General features: G+C 36.7%; 1 pseudogene; it reads left to right on the top strand.

Annotated features, from left to right (window-relative positions):
• The first annotated feature begins 529 nt into the window (after nucleotides 1–529).
• LOC149207675 (protease Do-like 7 pseudogene) lies at nucleotides 530–3,631 on the top strand (annotated as a pseudogene).
• The last annotated feature ends 11,101 nt before the right edge of the window (nucleotides 3,632–14,732 follow it).

Below are 14,732 nucleotides of genomic sequence, written 5' to 3' on the forward strand. Positions count from 1 at the left end.
ATTACTTTTTGTTTATTACCTTTAACTTTTTATTAATAATTGAACAAACATTTAAATATTTACACTCATCCCCAATATCACTTTTAAATTTTAACTTTTTATTATTTTTTAATTGAGCCGACATTTAAAATGGTTTAAAAGTACTTATATTACACCTACACATCTACCTATAATAACTAGAATGCCGTTTAACCCAATAAAAATTAAATATTTAAAAAAAAAAATTAAATCATTAATAATTAAAATTTATATTAAATCTGAATACATAATTAAATTTACTTAATATTTTTCCCAAAGAGGGCTCTATCCAACATTATCTTCCTCTTAAACAAGAAATTTAAAAAGGCTAATGGCGTTGGACCCACTTTCATTATAATTGACAAAGTTAATTGTATATATAACCCTCACCCGGAAGACATTCACGCATTCTTTGTTCACATCACTAGAGAATCTGCCGGTGAAGGAACCATACAGTACGCAATTACGTGTCTTAGAGTCGTGGACTTAAATCTCAAGAAAATTCTTGACAATGGAAGTTGTTGGAGCAGACATGCAGAGTGTTGCAACGGCAGAGAAATGGGGCAAGGCGTTAAGCAAGGTTTTTAAGGGCGTGGTGGTGTTAACAGTCACTGCCACTCGTGATTTCGATACTGAGAGCGCCGGTGTCTTTAAAGCTACCGGTTTCATTGTAGATAAGCAACGCGGGCTCATGCTCACGAACCGCCATGTCGTCTGTCCCGGACCTGTTGTGGCCGAGGCTACGTTTCTCAATAACGAGGAGATTCCAGTTTATCCTCTGTATCGTGACCCTGTTCATGATTTTGGATTTTTCCGTTTTGATCCCGCAGCAGTTCGGTTTATGGAAATTGAGGAAATCCCTCTTGCACCAGAAGCTGCAGCTACTGGATTGGAGATCCGGGTGGTGGGTAATGACAGTGGTGACAAGCTTTCGGTTTCTGCAGGAACCCTAGCCCGACTGGATCGACCGGCCCCTGTTTACTCGCCGATTAAGTACAATGACTTCAATACATTTTATATGCAGGCAGCTTCAGGGACAAAAGGAGGCTCAAGCGGGTCGCCAGTAATAAATTGCGAGGCACAAGCAGTTGGATTAAATGCGGGTGGTAGACAAGAAGGTTCTTCTGCATATTATCTTCCATTGGATCGAGTGGTAAGGGCTTTGCAAATTTTACAGAGGTGCAAGGATGAGTCAGACACTCGATGGCATGCAGTCCATATACCTCGAGGGACACTCCAGATGACTCTTCTTCACAAAGGATTCGATGAGGCACGTAGGTTAGGGCTTCAAGGCGAGACTGAAGAATTAGTGAGAAAGGTTTTTCCCGAAGAGACGGGAATTCTGGTTATAGATTCTGTGGTGCCAGGAGGTCCTGCTGACAATCATTTAGAGCCAGGGGATTTACTTGTCAGTGTGAATGATGAGACTGTCACTCATTTCTTGAAGTTGGAGACAATTCTCGATGATAATGTTGGAAAGCCGATAAATTTACATTTTGAGAGGGGTGGTGTTCCTATAAAGATTACTTTGGAGGTCCAGGACTTACATTCTATAACTCCAAACAAATTTTTGGAACTAAGTGATGGCATAATTCATCCTTTATCCTACCAACAGGCTAGGAATTTCTCCTTCAACTGTGGTCTAGTGTATGTTGCACAACCAGGGTACATGTTGTCAAGCGCAGGTGTTCCTTCTCGTGCTATCATTAAAAAATTTGCAGGGAAGGAAACTACAAGGGTCGAAGAATTTATATCTATTTTGTCAGAATTACATCGAGGATCACGGGTTCCTCTAGAATTTGTGAAACATCGAGATCGTCATCGAACGATGGTTGTCCTTGTAACTATTGACAGGCATGATTGGTACGGAGAACCTCAACTATACACTCGAAATGATGAGAGTGGATTGTGGAAAAGGACGCCTGCAATCTTGCAAATCCCATTTTCAGCAGATGAACAAGTTGGCGGAACGGAAGTGGATTCAACAAAACTCATTACCAGTCCAGGATTGAAAAGTATTGTTAGCAATGTAAGCAGTGGGGGTGATATGCCACAGTTCCATTTTTTTGTTTCAGACTCTATCAGTATTGACAGAAGCAAGGCGAAGAGGAGACGGCTGAATGATCAAGATGAGCCGGGTACAACTCTGGAAATTCAAACCCCATCTTTAGAGGAAGCCATAAAACCAAGCCTTGTCATGGTTGATGTCGATATACCACCATTATCAGTGCTTGATTGTGTGCGGAATAAACCTCTTCCTCAAACCGGGGTGGTGGTCTATCATTCTAAAACCATAGGAATAGTTGCGATTGACAGGAATACAGTTCCCACATCTGTGGCAGATGTCATGTTATCATTTGCTGCATACCAAGCGGAAATCCCTGGGCAGGTTATTTTTTTGCACCCTGTACACAATTATGCATTAGTGGCATATGATCCTGTCGCACTAGGTCCATCCGGCGCTGCAGCTGTACATGCAGCTGTTCTTCTTCCTGAACCTGCTTTGCTTAAAGGTGATGTTGTGCATCTTGTTGGTTTGAGAAAGAGCTTAGAACTTGCATCCCGCAAGTGCATTGTCACAAGCCCACAAGTTTCATTGAATATTGCTGCAACTGATATTCCCCGTTATAGAGCAATGAACATGGACGTAATCGAATTAGAGGCACATTTAGGGAATTTATTTGCTGGTGTATTAGTCGACGATCATGGAAGGCTTCGGGCATTATGGGCTGGCTTCTACAGTCCCGACAGATATAATAATCCGGTTGTGAGTGGAATTCCAATTTATGCTGTCAGCCAGATTTTAGAGAGGATTATTCACGGATCTGCAGGTTTACCTTTGCTTGTTAACGGAATGAAAATCTCTATGCCCATTGTCCGCATTTTAGAGGTTGAACTTTGTACAACCTTACTTTCAAAGGCGCGCAGCTTTGGGTTAAGTGACAAATGGATTAGTGATTTAGCAAACAAAGATCCTCTGAGACAGCAGGTGTTGCAAGTCAAGTGTTGTTTTGCCGGATCACGAGCAGCAGGTACGCTGGAGGCTGGTGACATGCTGTTGGCCATAGATGGGAACCTGGTTACCAATTATCGGGATGTTGAGAATGCTTGCCAGCTGGTTGAAGAGAGCAAGGATGAGCAAGGTGATCTAAGACTTACAATTTTCCGGCAGGGTAAGGAGATTGAAGTTCTTGTGGGCACAGATGTAAGAAGTGGGCTTCAAATCACGCACATCGTAAGTTGGTGCGGCTATACTGTACAGGAGACAAACTCAGCTGTCCGCTCGTTGGGATTTTGGCCTCCTGAAGGTAACGGTGTATACCTGTCGGGATATAATTTGGGATGCCCCGCTGATAGATATGCAGATCATACTGAGGATTGGATTGTTCAAGTAAATGATAAACCGACGCCTGATTTGCAGACCTTTGTAAATGTAATAAAAGAGTTGGAACACGGTGACTTTGTTCGTGTTAAGATATTGAATTTAGATGGAAAACGCCATGTTTTTTCTTTGAAGCAAGACTTGCATTACTGGCCGACGTGGGAACTTAAATTTGACAAAGAAACGGCAACATGGATTCGAACAACCATTAAATCGATCTCTAAGAGCTAAGTGTTGGATTTAGAGACGTTTAGAGACTTCTAATTGCAATAATTAAGTTGGACATACGTGCATCATGATTATGATGTCAATTACTGTCAGCAAGATTACATTCATATGCCAAATAATGTGATTAATTAAGTCATGGCATTAAACGTATTTAAAAATAAGGATTTGGATACAAATACATGTAGATTAATGTTAATCAATTATAATTGTTAATGGACCGATTATAGTTGATTAAAATAAATAGCAATATTAAATTTGAGCTGAATAAGGAAATCAAAATCTGATTGATTGATTGATTGATTGATTGATTTCAATCAATCTGAAATTTCAGACAGACTTGTTTCAGCTAAATTTTAGGCTGCCCTAGGATTGGGGTTTTGCAGTGCTATAAAAGGGCTGAGTCTCCAAGGCTTGCAATCAACTCATAAAGATTGTCTGCTCCATTGAAGACTGGAAGGATTGCAAGCTCTTGGAAGGATTCAAGAGCCAACAACTCAAGTAAAGCCCAGGAGCCCTTTGAAGATGGAAAGTAAGTTCCGCTGTGCATTGATTTTGATTTCTTACAAAGGAGTAGATCTTGGTTAAGGGGTTTAAAGTAATTAGGAAAACCTATAACGTAAATCCATCAATTGGTATCAGAGCCCCCTTCTGTAAGAATCCGTGCTTGATTTTTGGAGATTAACTGTTTTTTGTTTCGTATGGAATAACAGTCTCTTTTTTATTCATCTGGTCTTGAACTTGTTCGTTGGAACGAAACAGTGGATCGAACCCTAGAATAAATTATCCCATTTCTCGTATTGTTGGGAATACATTGACCTTTCTGAATATAATGGTTTTTTCAACAGTAGTGTTTATGAATTTTCTTTATTCTCTGCATTTGAAGATTTTTTTTTGGTGGTTTATGATTCCTGCATATATTGGAAATCTATGGGTTTTAGTGTTTTGTGTCTTTCTTTTGATTTTCACTGTTTTGGGAAGGATTTCTATGCTCGTGTGGTGGCTGTCTTTTTTGTCTTCCTCAGTCGTCAAAGTTTCTTGCATACATGCTACCTTCTGGGAGGAACCTGTGAGCCTTGGGGTTTATTAACCACTGTCAGTCTTCATGGAAGCCTTAACTATTAATCAAAATACACGTGGGCCAAAAATGCAACAGATAAAAATGCTTTGTCGGTTATTTGCAAAGAGCTCCCGTTAACCTATTATCGGTTATATGGATATGCGGATAATTAAAGGTCCAGAAAGCATATGGAAACAGACCCAATCAAATGGCCCGATGCCCAGAAACATTGACAGGGCCGAAAATCTTAGACAGCAGCCTGAAATAACCCCCTTATGAGAGGAAGGCAAACTTCTGAAAATCATAAATACAAATCGATATTAGTAAGGATTTCAAAGTTTATTTTGCAGCCATTAATTTTTAGATTATACGACTTATCAATGGTTTCTTAGTTCTCTTCTTGTAAGAATTCTGAATAAGTTATACGATTTATTCTGTTTGTTTCTTGTATAAATTAAATAAGAATTAAAGAATTCTGAATAAGAATTAAAGAATCCTGTATGTATAAATTGTATATACGATTTATCAGAATGACATATAAAAAAAAAAAAAAAATTTACCAGGCGTGAATTAAAAAAAAAAAAAGATCTATATAAGTGAATTAATGATTGTAATGGCCAGGGCATTGTGGCATTGATTTATCAAGCAATGTAATCAAAATCAAATCTTTAGAATAGTAAATTTTAACCGTGTAAAAAGAAAAAGGGTTTTCAGTTCAAATCTTTTTAAAAGAAAAAGGGTTTTCAGTTCAAATCTTTTTAAAGATGTTTACTTTAAGGGATTCGATCTCTCATCTCTCATGGACGTGAGGTTAACCATGTTAATGTGTCAATTTCGTTAAGTAAAAAAGAGGTTTTCATTTACAAATCTTTTTTGAAGTTTTTTTTTTCTTTATAGGATTAATCTCCTTTTTCACTTAATAACGGGTTAATTTTTTCACTTAACGATTCAATGTTAACTTAACGAAACTTTTGGTTAACCTGGATAATGGGTTAACTTTTGGTTCTTAGTTTTGGTCTGCTATGTATATGGAGTTAACCTTGATCTTCAAAGTTATGGCATAAAAATTTGTATTAACGTTAATTACTGATATAATACCAAATTCGGATTTTATCACAATAATGCTAATTATGGCATAAAAATTTGTATTAACGTTAATTATTGTTATAATACTAAATTTGGATTTGATCACAATGATGCTAATCATGGCAACCATAAATTATTTAATATTCTCTAAATAAATTATTGAAGCATTTCTAAAAGGTAATCATTGTAGAAACTGCTAAAGTTTTACTAAAACCTAATAATTATTTTGATGAATATAGTTGACATATTAAATTTAAAAGAGTTATGAGATACTGTATTCTATATAGGACGAGTGGATTCTATAGGTACGTCCTAGATTAGGTTTTAGACATAATTTTGGAATCTAACTAAAGACGGTGTTTGGTATACATGTGTTGTTTTCGCATGAGTCAAGCATTGATGTTCGCAAATGAACCGCTCTCTGTAAGACGATTGCAAGGATGACTCATGACAAGTTGAAGTAACGTGCTGGCAATGGACGTGGGTGTTAGCTTTCCCAAAGGAGGGTTGGCGCCTGCTAAGTTGTTTGGTGCATAAGGGTTGCCTGAATGTAATGATTGCACCCAAAGGTGTTTCATTACTGAATGGTGTTTTGGCTAAAGTTTTAATTGAGCAAATAGTTTTACACATGCCTTTAGATAGATTTTAGAATTATGATTAAATCGTGACACATCGTATCTAAATTATTTCCTTGTTCTTGAATTTTTCAGATCCAAACATAATGTTAAGTCTAAGTCAGATTAAGCCCCTCATGGGGAACAATTTCAAACAGTGGGAGGAAAAGCTGAAATTAGTCTTAGGGATCATGCAATTGGACACAGCACTGAGATTTGATCGCCCCAAGCCTAATAAAGAGAGTGAGGTAACTCCTCAAGAGAAGGCTGATATTGCTAGATGGGAGCATTCAGATCGCATGTGCATAATGGTGATGAAGCAAACGATCCATGAGACTTTTCGAGGCATCATACCTGATACAGAGACAGGCGCTATTGAATACCTTAAGGCCCTTGAAGAAAAATTCACAAAGAGTAAAAAGACTGATGTGAGTACACTCTTTGTGAAGTTGGCAACAATAAAATACAAGGGAAAAGAAGGGGTTAGAGAGCATGTTATTGAGATGACAAGACTTCAACGTGCCTTGAAAGGGCATAATTATGACATCTCTGATGAGGTTCTCATTGAGTTCATTTTTCTGTCTCTCCCGTCTAACTTTAGTCAATTCAAGATGACTTGTAATTGTCAAAAAGAGACGTGGACATTACCTGAGTTTGAGGCTCGGTTGGTGCAGGAGGAAGAGAGACAGAAAATGACTAAGGGAGAAAGTGCTCATGTAGTAACATCTAATCCTAAGGGTAAAGGCAAGAAGCGCAAGTTTACTGCCAAGGAAAAGGGACCTACCAAGGTAGCTGCAAACAATGCCGCGCAGAAAAGCAAGAAGGAAGATACTTATGTGAAAGCAGGAGAAAGGAACTGTTTTTTCTGCAAAGCGCCAGGACATACAAAGAAATTCTGCACCAACTATCATGCATGGTTGGCAAAGAAAGGTATGTCTCTTGCTTTGGTTTGTTCTGAAGTTAATTTAAGTTCTGTATCTAGATATACTTGGTGGATAGATTCAGGTGCAACGACTAACATCAGTATGTCGATGCAGGGTTGCCTAAGCCATCGCAAGCCAAGTGAGGCAGAGCGCTACGTTTACGATGTAAATGGCAATAAAGTAGAAGTGGAAAGCATAGGAAAATTTAGATTATTATGTAAGACAGGATTTTATTTAAGTTTTGATGCTTTAGTGGTTCCATCTTTCAGAAGGAACCTAATTTCTATATCTTATTTGGACAAAAATGGTTATGTATGTTCATTTGGTAATGGAAATTTCAGTTTGTGTCAAGATTCTAAGCTTCTTGCTTCTGGTATCCTGTCTTCTTATGATAATCTTTATTTTCTAGATATAGACACTTCACATTCAGAGGCACTGCATATAGATAATAGAAAACGTAAATTAACTTGCGAGAAATCTGCAACATTATGGCACAAGCGATTAGGACATATCTCTATGAAAAGGATAGAACGTCTTGTGTCTAATGAAATTCTCCAACCTTTAGATTTTACAAACTTAAGTGATTGTGTAAATTGTATAAAGGGAAAACAAACTAATAAACGTAAGTATGATGCAAAAAGGTGTAATGATGTCTTAGAATTGATTCATACGGATATATGTGGTCCTTTTCCAAAGGCTACAAGAAATGGTGACCGTTACTTTATCACATTCATAGATGATTATTCAAGATATGGTCATATTTACTTAATAAAAGAAAAGGCGGAAGCATTAGACGTGTTCATAAAGTTCAAAACTGAAGTTGAGTTACAACTTAACAAACGTATAAAGTCCATTCGTTCTGATCGTGGTGGTGAATACTACGGTCGTTATGATGGATCAGGAGAACAACGTCAAGGTCCCTTTGCAAAATACTTAGAGGAATGCGGAATTGTGCCTCAGTAGACGTTGCCAGGTTCGCCTGCAATGAATGGTGTTGCTGAGCGACGAAATCGCACCCTTAAAGACATGGTGAGAAGTATGATTGCTCGTACAACTCTACCTGAGAATTTGTGGGGAGAAGCCTTAAAGACTGCAGCATACATACTTAATAGAGTGCCTACTAAAGCAGCTAACAAGACCCCTTACGAGTTATGGGTTGGGCGCAAGCCTAGCTTGAATCATTTGAGAGTTTGGGGATGTCCATGTGAAGCTAGGCCTTATAAGCCAAGCAAAAAGAAACTGGACGAAAGAACCGTTAGTTGTTACTTTATAGGCTATTCTGAACGATCTAGGGGGTTCAAATTCTATAATCCAACAGAACATACAGTTTTCGAGTCAGGAAGTGCAAAATTTTTTGAGGATAATGAGTTAGTGGGGGGAGATATGACAAAAGATATTATTTTTGAAGAAGAAGAGACGAATGCGAATGAGACTATGGACCAAAGTCCTAGTTTTGTTCAAATTCCGATTGCGTTTAGAAATACATCTTTTGACAATGTGCAAACTTCATCATCCCAAACAACTCAGTTAGAAACTCAACATGGAATAGAGAACACAAATGGACCTGAACCCAACCCAAACCCTCACATTGACATGACAAATGTTGATGGCCTAGGGCCTGTGGGAGAGTCAGAAGTTGGTAATGATGTTCTTCCTCCTGTTGAAGATCAAGTTGTAAATGAACCTCAAGAAAATCTAGAGCCTGTGCCAATTAGGAGATCTACTAGAGAGAAAAGATCTACACAATCAAAGGATTATGCATATCTTCAAGAACATGAGTTTGACATTGGCATGTTTGAAAATGATCCTGTTAATATCAAACAAGCTGTGGAAAGCTCTAACTCTCAAATGTGGATTAATGCCATGAATGAAGAGATGAAATCTATGTATGACAATGATGTTTGGGATATCGTTCCGTTGCCTAAAGACAAGAAACCCGTTGGTTGCAAATGGATATTTAAGACTAAGCGGGATTCTAAAGGCAATGTTGAAAAATACAAGGCACGTCTTGTTGCGAAAGGTTTCACACAGAAAGAAGGCATTGATTATAAAGAGACTTTCTCTCCAGTTTCATCGAAAGACTCTTTAAGGATTATATCGGCGCTTGTAGCACATTATGATTTAGAACTTCATCAGATGGATGTAAAGACGGCGTTTCTCAATGGTGACATTGATGAAACGATCTATATGAAGCAGCCAGAAAACTTTGTATCAGGTGATGCAGGGTCTATGGTTTGCAGACTTAAGAAATCTATCTATGGGCTAAAACAAGCATCTCGGCAATGGTATTATAAGTTTCACCAAGTTATTAGCTCATTTGGTTTTGAGTCTAACATAGTAGATGAATGTATATACCTTAAGTTCTGTGGGAGTAAATTTATTTTCTTGGTTTTATATGTAGATGACATATTGCTTGCCAGTAACGATAAGAACATGTTGCATCAAACTAAGAATTTTTTATTTAAGAACTTTGAAATGAAAGATCTTGGTGATGCATCATTTGTTCTAGGGATTGAAATACTTAGAGATAGATCTCAAGGTATTCTGAGGTTATCCCAGAGGAACTATATCGATAAGATTCTAACAAGATTTGGCATGCAAAATAGCAAACCAGGAGATACCCCTATATCAAAAGGAGATAAGTTTAGTCTGAAACAATGTCCCCAAACTGACTTAGATAAAAACCTCATGAAAGATATTCCCTATGCCTCAGCCATGGGTAGCATCATGTATGCACAAGTATGCACGCGTCCGGATATTGCGTTCATTACCGGAATGCTAGGGAGATATTTGAGTAACCCAGGTATGGAACACTGGAAGGCAGCCAAGCGAGTGTTGAGATACCTAAAGAGAACAAGGGACTATATGCTCACATATCGGAGATCGGAACAGCTCGAGGTCATTGGATACACCGATTCTGATTTTGGAGGATGTGTCGACAGCATGAAATCAACATCAGGATACATCTTCATGATGGCAGGTGGTGCTGTGTCATGGAAGAGCGCTAAACAGTCATTGGTAGCCTCCTCCACTATGGCAGCTGAATTTGTTGCATGTTTTGAAGCATCTAATCATGGCGTATGGCTGAAGAACTTCATCACAAGTCTGAAAATTGTGGATTCTATTCAGAAACCACTCAAATTATTATGTGACAACAATTCAGCAGTGTTATACGCATCCAACAACCGAAATTCGTCAAAGTCGAAGTACATTGACATTAAGTTTTTGGTTGTAAAAGAGAGAGTGCAGAATAATGAATTATGTATAAAACACATAGGTACAGACTCCATGATTGCGGATCCTCTTACTAAAGGATTACCACCCAAGAAGTTTCACCAACATGTTGCTTGTATGGGTGTAATATCGGTTTAGGATAATTAAAAAAATGTGGGAGTCTGAATATGTTTTAAGTTCTGTTTTTTGATGTTCTATGTAATGCAATTGTAAACAATTTTGACGATATATACAAGTTGCATTCAGTTTCAGTTTCATTATTTCTTTCTTTAAAGTTTAAGTTTTTGGTCTCATACAGTAAAGTAAAGGTGACTCAATTAGAAATAGGCACGTCTAATCACACTTGCGTGTAATTTCTAAACTATATGTCCAAATCAGATTCATGTCATTCAGTTATGTTGGCAGCGTGATTTATGTCAGTTTAGTTGCGAATAAATGTGACAAATGTCGCTTAAGTCCTTTGTTAGCATAATTGATGGACGGAATTGTTTAAGAAATACGATAAGTAAAGACAGAAAAGTTGCATGCAATAAAGTTAAGGACATATAATCAAAAGGTTGCACTTGTCCATGTGGGAGATTGTTGGATTTAGAGACGTCTAATTGCAATAATTAAGTTGGACATACGTGCATCATGATTATGATGTCAATTACTGTCAGCAAGATTACATTCATATGCCAAATAATGTGATTAATTAAGTCATGGCATTAAACGTATTTAAAAAATAAGGATTTGGATACAAATACATGTAGATTAATGTTAATCAATTATAATTGTTAATGGACCGATTATAGTTGATTAAAATAAATAGCAATATTAAATTTGAGCTGAATAAGGAAATCAAAATCTGATTGATTGATTGATTGATTGATTGATTGATTTCAATCAATCTGAAATTTCAGACAGACTTGTTTCAGCTAAATTTTAGGCTGCCCTAGGATTGGGGTTTTGCAGTGCTATAAAAGGGCTGAGTCTCCAAGGCTTGCAATCAACTCATAAAGATTGTCTGCTCCATTGAAGACTGGAAGGATTGCAAGCTCTTGGAAGGATTCAAGAGCCAACAACTCAAGTAAAGCCCAGGAGCCCTTTGAAGATGGAAAGTAAGTTCCGCTGTGCATTGATTTTGATTTCTTACAAAGGAGTAGATCTTGGTTAAGGGGTTTAATGTATCCATCACTAAGAGCATGAGCTCTTAGAGCATCTCATGGCCCAAATAGAATGATCAAATTTTCATACACGGAGATGCAAAGAGCATTATGAACTGGATCACGGATTTTACACTTTTCAGTCTTTCCTATATTTTTTAACTGGATGAGGTGTATTAATTTTTTTTAGATAATTGTCAGCCCATTACATTCACCAATATATAAAGAACAGAATAGAGCCATAATTTTTTTTCAACTAGATGCGGTGTATTAAAATTTTGATAAATAATTGGCAGCGCATTACATTCACTCATATATAAAGAACAGAACAGAACCAGTAACAGATCTTCTTTTAAAAAGGGGCATCGACTAAGATCTAGCTGAGTATGACTTAGCTATATATGCAGATATATCAACTCCATAGAGGAAATCTTTTTTTATAATTTTTGATGGTTTTTTAATGATATGACACACTTATGTATGCTGGATCCATCAATCTTTTGATGGCTTTATATGATTTTGTATAACTGGAGGTGAGGATTATGAATATATTTTTGTCTCAGATATAATATAGATGATAGTAGAAAGATACTAATTGTTATAGACTGAAAATCTGAAAACAGATGACTTTGTTTGGAAAACTTTAATGAATGTATTCTTTTATTATTAATGAAAAGAAATCTTTTTTAGATTGCAACTCTAATGTTTACCTGGTCAACTATGTATATTTGGTTCCCCACTTTTAAAATCATGGAGCTACGTCTTTATTTCCTTTGTCAACTATATATTTTTGGTTCCCCACTTTTGAAAATATGCAGTTACGTCCTGGTTCGTCACTGCTTTGTTTTTTTAATGCTTCTGTATTATGTATATAAAACGGATAGTACAATTGGCGTGGTTTTTCAGTCTGTCTTGCAAAAATAACCCCCAAAAAAAACATTCTTTATCTTCTTTTCCTTACAACAGTATTGCCATATTTTCTATTTTCTAAACTTCCATAATCTAAGATCTATTAGCTATAGTCCAATACCAAAAAAAACAAAAAAAAATTGATTCTTTACAATAATTTATGTTCCTTGCATTTCCAAATAATACCCAGCATTATGTCTCCTAGCTCTTTGAAAATTTTATCCGGCCCCGGAAAAGAGAAATTTATCAGGTGCCTTTCTATTCTTTTGGATAATAAATCTGCAGTCTAGTTCTGCTCTCTATATATGTGATTGAAATAGATGTGGTAGAATGTGCTTACAAACGTCCTTATGTGCTTCATCCAATTGGTTAATATAGGAGGATTGAAACTGTTATGTCATTTGACCCAGTCTATGATTCGTTTTCAACACCATAGATCTGTATGTGCTCCAATCCCAACCATTTCGCTGCAATCAATACTCCACATAGTGCAACAATCTCTACTTTGCTATTTGTGCCTTGACCCCCTTCCCACCAAAAGTGATAGTATTTACTAGGATTTATAGCTATGTATGCACTGCAATCACATTTCCTCCTACAGCTTGCACCACAAAATATTTTTGCCAATGTCTCTTATGATAATTTTGGGTTTACTACCATTTTTTGCTAGTCCAAACTCCTTGAAGTATGCAGCAGTTTTAATGACATCCTGGATATTTATTCCATTTTTTGCTAGTCCAAACTCCTTAAAATATGCAGCAGTTTTAATGACATCCTAGCTTACTATTGGATATTTATTCTTAAATATTTAAGTGCATTCCTAAAACGGAAGAAATTTGTATCTAACATGAGTTTTGAACCACTTCCTAAAACAACACCTCAATGATGAGAAATGTTGTAGTCGAAAGATGCCAAGAGCGTCCCAAACCGCTTCCGCATAAGGGAAATGTAAAAGTAACTGAACATTATCCTCAGCACTACTATTGCAGAAGAGACAGATCCACGGGCCTGTGTACAAACATTTAATTTTATTATGAATGTTCCCTTGCCATATAATCTGAATCCATGAAGGAAACCAGTTCCCTTCTCTATCCTTTGTATTCCGTTGTATATATATTTTACCATAATTACCAAATTCGCTTGTATTGGGGCAAAAAATACGGAAATTCGCCAATTGGTTCTGAGTGCGGAATAATTTGATCCGAAGTATAACGGAGTTAATTTAGCTGGTTGATTCAGAAGTATAACGGAGTTAATTTAGCTGGTTGATTCAGTGGCATAGAACACCTTCTTAACACAAGATTAATCGGTTAATGTAATAAATCATATTATTAGAAAATTTATGACTTAGATTAGTTATTACCGTCTGAACCTAAATAGATAAAAGCGGGCATATATAGAAAGAAAGAAGGTAAAAATGAAATTAGAAAACTGTATTTTCAGTCCTAGAAACTTTGAAACGTGGTTGAAATTTAGAAACGATGTCTCAAAGTGATTGATTGTTTTATTGGTGATTTTTATTTTATTTATGGAAAAATTATAGATAAAAAAAATTATAGATAAATCAGTTTATGAAATTAGAAAACTCTGTTTGGGCCTGGAATATGTCCTAAAACTGCTTCTGCTTGGCTAAGAGCTCGTCTTCCTCGGACGTAAGGAAACAGGTTAACGGCCCAAGACCCAGAGGCATCTGGCATGAGTGAAAGCCTGCTCCCTTACGGACCACCAGCGGGTTATTTCAGGTGGCGTGGTTTTCCTTGATAACAGTGATGTGTCAACTGACATTCGCGGATAGCAGCCAGAGATGGTTGTCCTCACTGTTGGTTTGACAAACTGAGTTTGATAGGTTTTTCCACCTTTTGAAAAAAAAAAAAAAAATTAGAAAACTCTGTTTTTCCAGTCCTTGAAACTTACAAACATTCTGGAAACCAGGAAAAGAAAGAATGTCAAAAAGTGATTAATTGGTTATTGGTTTTTATGTCCTTGAAACTTACAAACATTCTGGAAACAAGGAAAAGAAAGAATGTCAAAAAGTGATTAATTGGTTATTGGTTTTTATATATGGAAAAATTATAGATGGTACTCAGAAGTTATAGATAAACTAGTTTTTAATATATGTTTTATTAATGTGTATTT

Source organism: Pinus tabuliformis, chromosome 1_2 (assembly GCF_031772625.1).
Source record: "Pinus tabuliformis cultivar Carrire ecotype Pingquan chromosome 1_2, CPIR1, whole genome shotgun sequence".
NCBI classification, from domain to species: Eukaryota; Viridiplantae; Streptophyta; class Pinopsida; order Pinales; family Pinaceae; genus Pinus; species Pinus tabuliformis.